Source organism: Ambystoma mexicanum, chromosome 7p (genome assembly GCF_040938575.1).
Source record: "Ambystoma mexicanum isolate Mex_15411 chromosome 7p, UKY_AmexF1_1, whole genome shotgun sequence".
NCBI lineage: Eukaryota > Metazoa > Chordata > Amphibia > Caudata > Ambystomatidae > Ambystoma > Ambystoma mexicanum.
The window spans coordinates 513,829,485-513,845,821 of NC_090939.1; positions in this window are offsets into that span (position 1 = coordinate 513,829,485).

Below are 16,337 nucleotides of genomic sequence, written 5' to 3' on the forward strand. Positions count from 1 at the left end.
CCACCCATGTCTCCCAGCACCCCCACCCCCCCAGTCACCAGGGGCAGCCTCCACCAGGCCCCCACCCATGTCTCCCAGCACCCCCACCCCCCAGCCACCAGGGGCACCCACCACCAGGCCCCCACCCATGTCCAACTCATGTTCCCCAGCACCCCCACACCCCAGCACTGTGGGGCACCTGCCAGCAGGCCCCCACCCATGTCCAACTCATGTTCCCCACCACCCCCACCCCCCAGCACAGTGGGGCACCTGCCAGCAGGCCCCCACCCATGTCCAACTCATGTTCCCCACCACCCCCACCCCCCAGCACTGTGGGGCACCTGCCAGCAGGCCCCCACCCATGTCCAACTCATGTTCCCCACCACCCCCACCCCCCAGCACTGTGGGGCTCCTGCCAGCAGGCCCCCACCCATGTCCAACTCATGTTCCCCAGAACCCCCACCCCCCAGCACTGTGGGGCACCTGCCAGCAGGCCCCCACCCATGTCCAACTCATGTTCCCCACCACCCCCACCCCCCAGCACTGTGGGGCACCCACCACCAGGCCCCCACCCATGTCTTCCAGCACCCCCACCTCCCAGCACTGTGGGGCAGCCTCCACCAGGCCCCCACCCATGTCCCCCACCACCCCCACCCCCCAGCCACCAGGGGCAGCCTCCACCAGGCCCCCACCCATGTCTCCCACCACCCCCACCCCCCCAGCACTGTGGGGCACCCACCACCAGGCCCCCACCAATGTCTCCCAGCAGTGCAGGGGCAGCCTCCACCAGGCCCCCACCCATGTCCAACTCATGTCTCCCACCACCCCACCCCCCAGCACTGTGGGGCACCTGCCAGCAGGCCCCTACCCATGTCCAACTCATGTTCCCCACCACCCCCACCCCCCAGCACTGTGGGACACCTGCCAGCAGGCCCCCATCCATGTCTCCCAGCACCCCCACCCCACAGCCACCAGGGGCAGCCTCCACCAGGCCCCCCACCCATGTCTCCCACCACCCCCAGCCCCCCAGCAGTGCAGGGGCAGCCTCCACCAGGCCCCCACCCATGTCTCCCACACCCCCACCCCCCCAGTCACCAGGGGCAGCTTCCACCAGGCCCCCACCCATGTCTCCCAGCACCCCCACCCCCCAGCCACCAGGGGCAGCCTCCACCAGGCCCCCACCCATGTCTCCCACCACCCCCACCCCCCCAGCAGTGCAGAGGCAGCCTCCACCAGGCCCCCACCCATGTCTCCCACCACCCCCACCCCCCAGTCACCAGGGGCAGCCTCCACCCGGCCCCCACCCATGTCTCCCAGCACCCCCACCCCCCAGCCACCAGGGGCACCCACCCCCACCCCCCAGCCACCAGGGGCACCCACCACCCGGCCCCCACCCATGTCTCCCAGCACCCCCACCCCCCAGCCACCAGGGGCACCCACCACCAGGCCCCCACCCATGTCTCCCACCACCCTCACCCCCCAGCAGTGCAGGGGCAGCCTCCACCAGGCCTCCACCCATGTCTCCCAGCACCCCCACCCCCCAGCCACCAGGGGCAGCCTCCACCAGGCCCCCACCCATATCTCCCACCACCCCCACCCCCCCAGCAGTGCAGGGGCACCTGCCAGTAGGCCCCCACCCATGTCCAACTCATGTTCCCCACCACCCCCACCCCCCAGCACTATGGGGCACCTGTCAGCAGGCCCCCACCCATGTCCAACTCATGTTCCCCACCACCCCCACTCCCCAGCACTGTGGGGCACCTGCCAGCAGGCCCCCACCCATGTCCAACTCATGTTCCCCAGCACCCCCACCCCCCAGCACTGTGGGGCAACTGCCAGCAGGCCCCCACCCATGTCCAACTCATGTTCCCCAGCACCCCCACCCCCCAGCACTGTGGGGCACCTGCCAGCAGGCCCCCACCCATGTTCAACTCATGTTCCCCACCACCCCCACCCCCCAGCACTGTGGGGCACCTGCCAGCAGGCCCCCACCCATGTGCAACTCATGTTCCATAGCCAACATGTCATCACAATCTAGATACCTGGTCCCTATGGTCATCCTCCAAATGCAAAACACCCACCCGAGTATTGCATCCACCCACTCATAATTTGCAATTATATCACAGAACACCAATTGCAAGTTCCGAAACAAACACATTTCCCTCACATACACCCAATGGGTGTCAGTGATCTCAAAACACATATCATGAAATGCATGAAACCAATGAGATACCACACATTGAAGTTCACCAAAAAAATATGTATTAAAGGAAACATACATAGAATAAAAAATGAAGAAACAGAAATGTGAATGTACAAAAATTAAAAGAAGCATGTCCATGAAAAAAAGCAAAACCAAAAATAAAATTCCAAAGTAATGTTGTCCAAAGTCAATGTCCACAAAACAAAATCCAATGGGAAATAAAAAAGAAAGCCATTGCTCCATGGTTAAAAAGTGAAAAAAAATACAATCCAACAGTGAACTATGTACATGGGAACAAGCCAGGGTCCATTATCCCAACTAAAGAAAGGAAACCTATCTAACTACACTAACTAATAAAATAAACTATATACAAAAATGTGGCCAATGTCCGAAAGGTCCAAATAAAATCAAAACAAAAATGAAACCTAACACTACCTACATAACTATGTACAAGGGCAGCGGGCTAGTTTCACGGCTCACTTGTGGATGTCCCGGGCCAGGGCATCATCGAACTCCTCCTCAATGTCCCGGAGGCGGTCCTCCTCCATGGCCCGAGGGTCCGCAGGGCCGTCGACGTCTCCACCTCCAAACCCCTGCGGATTGCCTCGAGGCACTCGGCCCGCCTCAGGGCCCTCCGCATGGAGTTCTCCGCCCTGACCATTGTGAGCCGTGCCTCTTCTGCCCGCTCCCGCTCCGCATCTATGGCGTGGCCCAGCCGCTGCCACACGGAAGACACTCTCTGTCCTGGGTCCTCCTGCCCTCCGGCCGATGCCTGCACCTCCGATGTTGAAGGCCCCGAGCCTTCATGGCTCCCACCACGTTGCTGCTGCTGCTGTGCCTCTGCCCATGCACTGCCTCCTGCTGCCTGCACATCCTCCGCTGGCTGGGGTGCAGTCGTAGATGTGGCCACCCCTGCTGGACGTCCGACTCCCGACTGTGGCAGGGATGCCTCCTCCACCAGCCTGGCCGCACCGTCAGAGGCAGCTCCACAGGGCACCCAGGTGACTGATGGGTGGGAAGATGGCACAGAGGACGACTGGCGCGTAGGGGGTCCAGTTGAGGAGGGGGTCGTAGCAAGCCCCATCAGATGGAGGTATCCGGCCTGGGTGACCTGTCGCAGCAGGCTGACGTGGTCAACGAGCCATTCGAGATGACGTGCAGTCTCTTCATGAAAAGACTGCAGGTCACCTCGAATGGCCCGTTGACGCAACGCCACACCAGCCAGGACAGGCTGAACCCGGACCTGGATAGCCACGTCCGCAGGCAGAGGAAGGCCAGTTGACGTGAGCTCATCCCCTGCCTGAAAACGGGTCTGGACGTAGGCATCCCTGCTGGTGCAAGATGATGCAGGGACAGGATCAGGGACAGGATTGCACACAGGCACCTCCGCGGCGGCCTGTGCTGCCTCCTGTCCCTGGTCCTGCACTGCACCACTAGCACCAGTGGGATCCCCACCTCCAGACCCCGCCTCTGGTGCTTGCACGGCCTCCTCCTCCACCAAACCCCGCACCAACCTGGATGACTCCGTGCCATCTTCCCCTGTTGGGCCCTGTGGGGTCCCAGCTGCCCCTTCTGCTGCCGAGGAGTCCAACTCCAACCTCCGCCTCTTGGACCTCCCCCCGGCAGCTGCGGCCTGGGACGCGGTACCGGACTCCTCACTCCCCGACGAGATCACAACATGGGAGGGGAGCCGGGCCTTGCGTCTCCGGCTGGCGGTGGGATCCCCGCCGCTGTGCTCCACAGCACCTTCTCCGCCCTCTTCATCAGTTGACGCTGCAGACAGGGAGAAACAAAACACAGGCATCAGGGCACTGTACAATGGGCACATACACACATGACAGTTGTACATGAGTGGCATTGGCAAACCTCAGACATGTCATCACAATCCCCAACACACATGTCATTACAACTCGCACACATGAGCCATACCACAGCCATATCGCAACTGCCACCACCATCCATACACATACAACAGCATGAGCAGCCAAAGGTGAGCCAGACATCACATGCAACACAGGAAGTGCACCACACATGTACACACAAAACCACACTTGCATGCATGTGTACACCTCTGCCAAGTGTCGCAGTGTTCAGACGAGCATCCATGTCACATCTGCCAATCAGGCTTCCACATACCGCTGTCACATGCATCCATGTTGCATCACTGTTGCACCCTTGTCAAATACACACACATGCACATGTACACAGTGCTGATACATGCAGCCAAAAACAACATACATGCGTGACATCACGGACATGTCTACTTACATACACATTCATCCAAACATGTGTGCCCACACAACTGCATTTGGCATGCAAGCCTACACACACAAGCACCATCCATGTCTCACACATTCCAGCCCTCACATGTGTCAGCCCCACGGCCCTGTACACCCCCACCCATACTCGACCCCATACAAACAGATGTGCAACCTGCACACTACTGAATAATCACCACACGCACTGCTCACAATCAGGATGCATGTACACTCACCGCTCGACTCCAGACGGGTCTGCCTCTCAAGGACCTGGACGTGGAGCGCTGGGGATATGCGTTCCAGGACCCTCATCTGTTCTTCCGACAAGTGGCCCCGGCGCCCCTTGGCATCCGCTGCCTTCAAGAGGCGCCGGGCCTTGTTCAGGGTCCTGGACCTGAAGTCCTCCCAGCGCTTCTTGACATGTTGTAAGTCGCGGACTGCCACCCCCTCCGCGTTGATGGCAGTCACGATGTCAGTCCAGATCCGAGTCCGTCCTTCATTGTCGGCGCGGGAACTTCCGAAGAGGGCATCATACTGCCCCAGGACTTGCTCCACCAGGACACCAACTTCGGTGGCACTGAAGCTGGTGCCCCTCTGCCTCTTTGGCCGGGGGTTGTCAGTGGTCTCAGATGGTGTTTGCCCCGACATGACAACCCCAGAGGCAGGAGTGGGTGGGCAACTGGGTCCTGGGGCTGGGCTGCGGAGCGATGGAATCCCAGTCGGGAGTCTTCGGTTCCAGCAGGGGTGGTCACAGCAACAGCACCCCTGGCTGATGTGCAGGCAGCAAATGGCAGGGCACGTGGGCAGCAGGCAGGGAGGCAGCATCAGATGGCAGGTGGGAGCGTGCTCAGGGCTCTGGGGGGCAGTAGTTCGGCCTTCTGGGCAGGAGCGTGGTCTTCCGTGTGCTTACACGTGGCCAGCTTGATACGGAGTGATTTGGCACGTGAAAAATCTGCACGTCAGCATGTCGTTCGAGGAAAGGCCCTTAGCGCGTAAGCGTGTCTGCACGCATACGCATTTTCATTGGTCAGAAGGCCCCTCAAGCGCAAGCGCCCCTGTGACGTGACGCGTACAGATGTGCATCGGCATTTCAGCACGCGTGAAAAACTGCACGTCCGCGAGTAATACGAGGAAAGGGCCCATGCACGTAAGCGCGCGTGGAAAACTGCACGTCCGCGTGCAATACGAGGAAAGGGCCCATGCGCGTAAGCGCGTGTGAAAAACTGCACGTCCGCGTGTAATACGAGGAAAGGGCCCTTGCGCGTAAGTGACGTGACGCGCGCGTGCGTTTCCCTCAGCACGGGTTAAAGGTGAGCGGGCCCAGCAGTTCGCTGTACGTGCCTTTCGTGGAGACCGACGTGTGTTGCTGCTTCCTGTTGTTTCGCGCGCCATCACAACTTCACAGCTATCAAGGACGTATCTCTTCTTTTGGCGGGGGTATTGGCTACGCGTGTTTTTCTGCATTGCGCTAGTCAGATGGTGAGTCGCACACGCTCTTTTTCCCACTGCGGGTGCCCCTGTGTATCGCACCCATTTTCGATGTCATAGTAGCCTGCGTGTCCCACGCGTACGCGTTATTCGTGTTACTGGGTGCCACCGCGTACTGCAGGAGGTTGAATCCACGCACGTAGGCTGCAGGGTTGCGTGCACGGTTTTACTGCAGTTTTGGGGTGCCTGAGCGTTGCGTGACCTGTCACCACATCACCGGGGTCACATACAGCCTTGCAGGTGCAGGGGGGCTGTTAACATCTTGCTTCCCACCCCCTTCACCCCAATTGCCCAGGTCAATTGTGGTGTACACCTCCCATTGGCACCACTCCATCTGTGCCAGCACTACTACATCTGTGCCATGGTTGGGAGGCCACCAAAGGTGAGGGGCGCCTCAGCTGGGCGTACTCCTTGTGGCCGGCGTGGTCGGGCACGTGGCCGTGGTGACCAGGAAGTAGGGGGACTCCAGGGTGTCCAGGGCAGCCACAGAGGGGGAAGAGGCAGGGGTGCGCCACTTGAGCACAATGTTGTGCCATGTGTCGGTGCAGCCATGCCACCACCCCCTGTGGTTCCGGGGGATGCAGCTCATGCATCTGGCACTGGCACCCATATGACCCGGCAGTCCGTTCCATCGACTGCCACGGGCCCAAAGGTAGTGGTAGCTGCAGGTGCAGCTGTGGACACCGCCAACCAGGCTCAGGGTCTGCCAGCGCTGGCTGCGTTGGCACTTGAAGAGCCCTTGGTAGATCTCCAACAGGCCAGGGGGGAAACCATAGGGGCAGGCCGGGCTGCTCAGACCAAGACACGTGTCCCTGGGGCAGTCATGTCATCTGCTGCCCCGAACAGCCGGGTGTTGGCAAGTGCAGGGGCAGATGCACCCAACAGCACCCCGGTTGTGAGTCTGCCAACCAGGACCGTTGCGGTCAATGACCCTGCCACAGCTGATGTTGCTGCGCAGGGTCCATTAGTGGGCACCCAGCTGCCACTGACACAAGTCAGGCCTTTGGTCATCCCTCCACCTGCCACTCCCTTGGCTCAATCCACCGGACCCACTGGCCATACTGGTCAGGGCGGCATTAGCCAGCCAGGGTCTGCGCCACAGTCCAAGAGGAGGAAGGTTGTACCTGCAGCACAGGCTGGGGCCCCACACACAGCCACAACCTCCTGCACGTCGAGGAAGAAGCCTTTCTGTAAGCAGGAACTGGACTTCCTCGTGGCCTACGTGCGGGGCCACAGCCGTGACATGCTAGTGGGTGCCAATAGTCAGACTACGGCTGCCCAACGTGACACCCACTGGAAGCATGTTGCGGAACATGTCAGTTCATACGGCCATGAGGTGCGCACGGCGCAGGAGTGCAAAAAGCGTTGGAATGACATCAAGCGCAGCACTAAGGCCAAGCGTGCCTCAAATTACAACTTGACTCTGGTGACTGGCGGTGGGCCTGCACCAGAGGAGGAAGAACTCACTCCGCATGAGGCTCTCGTTGCGGAGTTCATACCACCTGAATTGGTCGAAGGAGTGGGAGAGATGCTGGACTTTGATGCCCAGTCCAGTGAGTGTTGATGCGTGTTTGTTGAGGACGTGTGTTTCACTTGTGGGATGTGTTGTGCATGATTGCTGCTACATGTGACGTGTACATGGTTCTGATGTGTAAGTAATGCAATGCTACCGTCATGCATGTCTCCTCTGCCTGCATGTGGGACTCCATGTGGGCATGCTCCCTTGCCCCTCCTCCGCCACTCTGCACTCCAGTTCCACCTTTGCACTGGTCTGCTCCAATCTTGCCAATGTGTAGTTTCTTGTTCATGTGTCCTGTGTAGATGCTAACTTCCAGCGTAGAAACTGCCAGACATATGCCGTGTGGTACAGCCTTAGTACTCGATGCAGGGTATCTCACTTGTACTGTGCATGGGTCAGATGTCCCACAGGGACATGAGTGCCCATTCATGCTCCATGTGCATTGCACGCATGCCCCTATGTGTCCTTGACTGGATGATCACTGTAATATGAGTCCTTGGTTACATACATTGCCTGCCATCTCATCGGCCTCCCCATGTCAACTGTGGCTCAGTCCTGCGTTGCACACATGTTTAGGCCCTGACAATCTGTGTGGCTCACAGGCCTCAGCCTGTTCAATGGCCAATGACTCTGTCCAACTCTTGTGTCTTCTTCACACGTGGGCGGCCTCCGGAGTTTTCATCATGTGTCCTGCCAACTGTCCCAGCATCATTTGCAGTGTTGTAATTTGAATCACATTAAGCTGTTGATGCCAGTCAACACTGCCTGTCACTACACAGGTGTATGGTCAGCCTTTTGATACCATGCTAGGCATCCCTGCTTTGGTATTGGGGTGGAGGGCTGCTTGGCTTCTAGACATGGTACACATTGAATGCACAATGCACGTGATGTCTGAATTTGACATTGCACTGCCTTCACATTTCCTGGCACACACCATGTAGTGCTTGTACATGTAGGTAGTGAGTGGCGTACACATTTTCTGCACTGCATAGACCCACTTCCATGGAAACTGCCACCTTTCAACAGGTCTGATCACAGAAGCTATTCAAAGTAGACCCAGCATGCATGCCAGGTCATATGTTATGTGTCTGCCGGATGCCTTTGCTGTCTGTGTGTGTGTGTGTCGTGTGCTTCTGACATGTGTATTGACCTTTTTCTCTCTATTTTTCAGGTGATGACGCAATGGAGGCGGAGGATGGTGTTGTCATGCCAGACACAGGGTTGGTAACACCACATCAACCCAGCACTAGTGGGGGTCGTGGGGTGGTAGGCCACGAAAACCCCCAAGTGCTGCAGTCCATCTTGTCTCTGGCTGCCTATGAGTCCAGCCTTGATGACGACTCTGACATCCATGTTGAGTTGGATGAGCATCAAGTCCATGTGTCAGGGGTGAGTGATTCTGATGTGGACACTCCTCTGTCTGCGACACCTGCACTGAGGGATCAGACAGTCTTGGTTCCTCCGCCCGTGGTGGATCGGGACGCAGGGTCACTCTCCACACCAGTCACTGATGTGTCTGGGACATCACGTCGACGGGGGCATGTAGTCGTGCAGCCGCAGGTGGTGCCAACACAGCGAGGACCCCCGGTCCTTGGGTCCCGCAGGGGTCAAGCCCGGCAACGCGGTCGCCGCGCGCAACCGCTGTATACTGAGTGGGAGCAAGACATGACTGCCAATTCCGAACGTCAGGGGGCAGCAATGGAGAACACCGCTGAGAGCATGGAGCGTGTGGCCCGATCTGTGCTTCCCCCTGCTAGGCAGGTGCTTCTCCAGCAGCAGGCGGCACGGTCCATGGCCTGCTCGCTCAGGCTAGGCATGGCGGCCTCAGACAGGGCACGCCAGGCTGAAATGTCATCTCTTCGTCAAGCAATTGCTGCTCACGCAGAGGCGCACATGGATGCCCTGAGGGAGGAGTATGCTTCCCTCAGATCCACTCTGGGTGTCCTTATGATGTCCCAGAGGCAGCAGGCAGAGGAGAGGTTTGCACTGCTTGAGCGTACCATCTCGGCTGAGCTACAGGCTTGCCGGGAGGTGCAGCGGTTGTCCAGCCAGGCCTTGCAGGAGGAACTCCATGTTACACGTGCTACCTTGCAAGAGGAAGCACGTGTATCACGTGAGGTTCTGCATGCAGACCTACATCACATCGCCACACAGAACCAGGCTCACCCGTCCGGCAGACTTGCTGCCGACGAGGGGCAAGCTGCGACTAGGCGTGGCCAGGCTACTGTGCCATGTCCTCCTTTCCAGGATGAGCCAGACTCGGACGACCATCTATCTCCCACATAGGTCGTGCTGTGCAGGCGTTGAGCCCATGGAGGATTTCTTTTTTGGCTCAGCATCATCGCATGTGGATGTTGAGCAGCACCCTGTACCTCCCAGCTCCTGGGTGCCTCCCCTCCCCCCGGGTCGTATGTGGCCATTTTTGATTTTTCCTTTAGTTTAGTTAGTTAAGTTTCTGTTTGATAGTTAGTTTAAATAGGTAATGTAGGTTTTCCATAGTTAGTGTAATTAGTTAATAGTTGAATTAGTTTAAAATTGCTAGTCTATTGTGCTTTCATGTGACGGTGCGGTGCTTTGTGGCTTTTGAAGGCATCCACTGTCTGTTCCAGCTGGGCCCTTCATGGTTGTCTTGTGTATGTGTTTGCTGCTTGGGGTCCTTGACTCACATATGCCACTCTTGCCTCCCTTATCCATGGGCTCGCAAGGATGATTCGGTGTTACAGAATTTTACACAAGGGCTTTGGACTGTCATATCTGTGGCATGTCTGGTGCTGTGTGACTTGTGTTGACACCCCTAGTGGGGATGATTTACGTGTCATTGTCCACTGTTCAGCTTTTGCTAGATGGGGTGTGTCATGATTAATGTGGACATTGATTGCTATGCATTGTGTAGTATGTTTCATATCTTTCCTGTACACGTGCTTGTTGCAATTCATGCTGTAGATAGTGTTGCACACTTTGGAGGTGAAAGACGGACTGATGGTGTGATTCGTGATGTGACTCTCTGACATGGTCAAGTAATGAGATGCCTGATGAGACACACACAGATGACTTTGAGGCATTAATCATGTGTTTCATGCCCTTTCTGCAGGGGGATGAGCCTCCAGAGCACCTTTGCCAGCAGGCATGGCCCATTGGACAACAGAATTCTGGACCCGTTTGTTGGTGCCCACATGCACATGTGTGCACAAGCAGAGGCACAGTGATTGCAGACCCACATCCTAGATCTGCTGATATGTTCCAAGGAACTCCAGGCAAGGTGAGCATCACAGGGGGGCCACGACACAGCAAAGCTTGCACCAGGCGAGTTGCACATGCAGGCTTAGTCACAGCACTGAGGGTGAGATTAGACTAATATTGGTGTTGAAGCACACAATGCAGCTCAGATGTGTTTGTGGACTGATGGCTGTTGATAGTAGGGTTGTCTGGGACACATGCAGGGGCAGTGGCACATACCCTCCGGTACACCAAGGTCCATTGAGGCACTTGTATCAACCATGTAGCCTTCCGAGACATGGAAAGGGGCAGCTCACAGGGACATACAGCAAGGTACATACTCGGGTGCAGTGCATGTCTTTTCCACGTACTTCATGATAAATTCACTGCCAACTTTGTTTCGGTCATGGTGGTACGCAACTTGCTCTGTAGTCATGGCTTGCTATATGGGTCTGTCTGCTTACCCAGGGAACATTGCATGTTGTGTGAATTGTGACACATTGGTGTTCCATTTGCCACGCACCCACCAGCGGCTGACTTACTGCATTGACTGTGTATGACCCGTCACAGGGGTGATGTTATATATGGGTACGAAGCATCAAGCACAGATTGTCTGTTTGTAGAGTAGTTTGTTGCTATGGGGCATGTTTGGTGTTGTGTTTTTGTGTAATTGGCACGTACAGGTTGTTGACTGTGGCTCTCTTTGCAGCATTGCAGTGCTCCTGTAACCGGAACTGAGAGTGCGCAGGCAGGAGGCCAGCACTCAAAACCAGAGCTAAGTGTCTTGTTGTTTTTCTTACGAACTGCTCTGCATAGGCTTGCTGGGGAGTGTACCGATGCATGGATGTATGTGTGGTTCAATTTGGTATGTTTTTTCTCCCTAATCACCCGTGATCCTATGCAATTTTGAAACCTGTACCCTCTACCCGGTGTTCCTGCTTCCCGTGCCTATCCAAGCAACGTTCCCTGACCCTCTTTCCCCACTGGGGTTGCGGATGCCTGTGTAAGCCCCGAACTTGCAGGCGCCAACACCCTAGAGGGGGTGGTTGGTTCGTACCACTCCTGAGCCTGGACTACAGAAGGCCATGACAATGATGTCCAAGTTTGTTTGGATTGTGTATGTGTTCATGCAGGTTGTACATTTTTGTGCATTCCCTAGTTTCATGTGTCATTCCTCCTCCCCTCTCCTGCCACTCATTCCAGTCATCCAGTGTGTCAACACCTGTCCCGACTGCATATCCCTGAACCTCATTCCCCACCAGGGTCTCAGGGGCCTGTGTGAGTTTGAACTTGCAGGCACCCGGGACATGGTGGGGGTGGTTGTTTCGCGACACTCCCGCGCCTGTACAGGGGACCTGTGACAGTACACATCCATTCATGGTGCATCATCCTATGTCATGTACCACACATGTCTCACATCCTGTCGTGACATTGTTTTGCTGTGCTACCTTGGTTGTTGCATCATTGTGGTAGTACTTGACCTTTGTGAGGTACTGCTACGTCAAGTCATCTACTGGAGGGTGTTCGGGTTCGTTTTTATGCCTTGGAATTTGTGATTTTGGAAATGAGTGTGGATTCTGAGGGTTCAGGCATCTTTTTACACACAAGGTGGGAGATGGTGACGAAGGGTAAAGGTGATCTTGTGGCCAGGTGGAATTGAGGTTTGGAGGCTCCATGACCCAGGTGCAGTTGTTCAGTGGGTCATGGTCATTTGTGAGGGGGGGGGTTGTTGTTGATAGTTGCCTTGCCCTGCAGTGTGATGGGAACTCTGACATAGTAATGGTGGTATCCTATGTACATGTTGTGTTCTGCTGATCAATGCCTGTTCATGTGTTGTGTTTTCCTTTCAGGTGCGAGGGGATAGTTGTGGTTTGACATGCTGGGGTGTACACATGGTGGATGTTCACATGTGATGTGTAGGGAACACTGATGGTCACTTGAGTGCACATGCATATGTGGAGTGCATGTCTTTGCAGAACTACACACTTGCACTCTGATGCACTACATGTACTCCCACCCTTGCATATCCACGTGTACACTGTTTGCCTTCTGGTGCCCACTGTGTCCCGGCAGCACATGTTCTGTGACCGATTATTGATCCAGTACATGCCTAATTTGATGTTTGATGTGGTCTGTCACTTAGATGTGATGCTCAGGGTGTGCATCTCACACAATGGCTGTTCACTGTGCTGTGCGTTGAGCAGTGTGTTGCAGGAGTAGGACACTGCACACATGAGCTGCAGTGTTGATTTTGCAATGCATAATGTGCATGTAGACAGGCATTCATTGTGATGTTACGTCTACGACTGTTGTAATGCATTTGGAAATGACTTATTTTGGGTGGGAGATTTTGTTGGTCTGTCATTTCATCTGATTCCGGGTCAGGCAGCAGTGTCCGATGCCACTGTACATTTAGGACATGGAAATGTGTACCTTATCGTTACTGCGTTGGTGTATGGGTATTGCTTGCCATGTCATGTTGATGTTTGGGAGGGTTTGAGTGACATGACAGTGATGGCCATGGCCTGTTTTGCAGGTGTGTGTGATGCACACCTTGTATGTCCGGGTCATCCGCTTCTCAGAGCAACTAGCTGGGGGTAGATTTCTCTCCGCGGCAGGGCCCTCCCCCTGGAACAGACATCTGGCCTGACTTGAACTTGAGGGGAACCATCTCCAGTTCTGGAAGCACCTCAAGACCTTCCTCTTTGCTTCTGCTTACTCTCTGCCTCTCCCTTGCAGAATTCTTCACTGGAACTGCACAGGAGCTGCAACTGGGCCACTCTCATCGACCTCGGTCCCTGGCCCAGCCACTCTCCACTTGCACTGCCTCCCTGGCAACCCCTGCACTGCAGTACTGTCTCTCTATCCCTACAGCCCTCCCTTCCCAGCACTTGTCTGCACTTACCTTTGTAGTTGCCACCAGGCGACCTATGTATTATTTTTTTGGGCTACTTCCCCTGTACTGGACTCTCCCCCGCCCTTCCCCTTGCACTTTTCCCTTCCCCCTACCCCTGCACTTGCACGATCTGAATGACACCTGGCCTAGTAGTACCATTCTCTGTGTTCCCTTGTTCCCCCCTCCCTGCCTCATTGCGCCTTGGAATACTTGTGTATGGCCCATATCATGTCATATGTCATATGTGTGCCTTTTGGTCACACAGGATAGCTTGTGTTTAAGTAGCTAGGGATGCAGACGATGTGGCACTTCCATGGCAACTATCTCAGGGTGGTAGGGTTGTGACAGTTGACTGTCTCTTTGTCATCATCGATTGTCACCTGGTATGTGCCAGGCCTGTGTGCACTCCGCAGGGGTGGGAGTTTAGGTGAAAAATGTGGCCACAAGCTGGGTCCGGGCTTCCTCGTGACGTGCCCTGTCCCCTCCCATGGGCAGCGCCTGTGCCTGTGGTTGGGGATGTGGGGGCACCACCATGTCCACCGGGACGCGCTGCCGTGTTGCAACATTGTGCAGGACACATGCTGCCACAATGATCCTGCACACTACTGGTGGTGCATAGAGTAGTTGCCCACCAGAGCGGTCAAGGGAGCGGAAACGTTACTTGAGCACTCCGAATGTGCGCTCCACTATGCCCCTGGTTGCAATATGGGCAGCGTTGTATCTTACCTGGGGTGGTGTGGTGGGGTTCCGGATTGGCGTCATCATGTGGTTGCTCATCATGTGGCGTCATCATGAGGGTAGGCACTGTCCCCTGAGGAGGTGATAATAGTTGAGATTATTAGGGTTTGGATATTTGTCTGTGTGTGACTTGCATGCATGTGCAAGGGCATTTGTACTGACCTAGGAGCCATGTGTCGCCATACTGCCCAGCTTCCAGGGCCCGGCTCAGGGCGGACATTCTGTATATGAAACTGTCATGGGTGGAGCCAGGGTAGTTTGCATAGACAGAGGTGATGATTCCCTTTGCATCACATACCACCTGTACATTGATGCAATGCCAGTGCTTGCGGTTTCGGTAGATGTGCTCAATGTCCCTAGGTGGACGTAGGGCCACCTGGGTGCAATCTATGGCACCGAGCACTTTGGGGAAGTGTGCCACCCTGAAAAAATCCAGGACAACGGCCTGCCTTTCTGCGGGTGTTCTGGGCATGTATATGTGCCTGCGGACTGAGGGGTGCGCTGTCATGATTGCCAGTACCTGGTGTAGGCAGCGTGACTGCGTGGCCTGTGAGACCCCCCCACTATGGCAGTAGTCCGCTGAAATGACCCAGTGGCCAAAAAATGCAGGACATTGAGCAGCTTCTCCAAGGGGCTCAATGCTTGGGAGCAAAGGGTGGGGGATGTGAGGTCATCTTCCCACTCCCTGACCAGGTCTAGGATGATATGGGGAGGAAACCTATACCTGCCATAGACCTGGTCGTCAGGCATCCCAAAAAGGCTTGTCCGTGGTGCGAAAATGCGTGCCCTGGCTATTCTCCTCCTCCTGCGGTGTCCCACGATCAGTGCAGCGACAAATGGGGCATCATCGTAGCTGTATATACGCGTTTGTTGTTTGCGCGCACTTTTATGCTGTGCGCGGGGACGCCTCCGCCTGCCTTCGTGTGGGGGGACGCGTTGACGCCTGTGCACGTCTTTTGCCGTGCGTGGGTTTCCCGTATTCGGATACGTGGTAAGACTGTAGGTCCGAGTGTCATCGCGTGTGATCGGAGGGGAGTGAGCGTACACGCGATTGGCCTGGGTACGTGTGTATCGGGGTGCGCGGGAAGTTCCACACGCGATTAGCCTGGGTACGTGTGTTCCGGGGTGCCGGGAACTTTCACACGCGATTGGTGGAAATCCACGCGCTAAGGGCCTTTGGTCCAATGAAATCGCATATGCGTGCTGCCGTGCATACGCGCTAAGGGCCTTTCCTCGTATTACACGCGGACGTGCAGTTTTCCACGCGCGCTTACGCGCATGGGCCCTTTCCTCGTATTACACGCGGACGTGCAGTTTTTCACGCGCGCTGAAATGCCCATGCACGTCTGTACGCGTCACGTCACAGGGGCACTTGCGCTTGAGGGGCCTTCTGTCCAATGAAAATGCGTATGCGTGCAGACGCGCTTACGTGCTAAGGGCCTTTCCTCGAATTACACGCTGACGTGCAGATTTTTCACGTGCCAAATCACTCCGTATCAAGCTGGCCACGCGTAAGCACACAGAAGACCACGCTCCTGCCCAGAAGGCCGAACTACTGCCCCCAGAGCCCCGAGCACGCTCCCACCTGCCATCTGCTGCTGCCTGACTGCCTGCTGCCCACGTGCCCTGCCATTTGGTGCCTGCACATCAGCCAGGGGTGCTGTTGCTGTGACCACCCCTGCTGGAACCGAAGACTCCCGACTGGGATTCCATCGCTCCACAGCCCAGCCCCAGGACCCAGTTGCCCACCCACTCCTGCCTCTGGGGTTGTCATGTCGGGGCAAACACCATCTGAGACCACTGACAACCCCCGGCCAGAGAGGCAGAGGGGCACCAGCTTCAGTGCCACCGAAGTTGGTGTCCTGGTGGAGCAAGTCCTGGGGCAGCATGATTCCCTCTTCGGAAGTTCCCGCGCCGACAAGGAAGGACAGACTCGGATCTGGACTGACATCGTGACTGCCATCAACGCGGAGGGGGTGGCAGTCCGCGACTTACAACATGTCAAGAAGCGCTGGGAGGACTTCAGGTCCAGGACCCTGA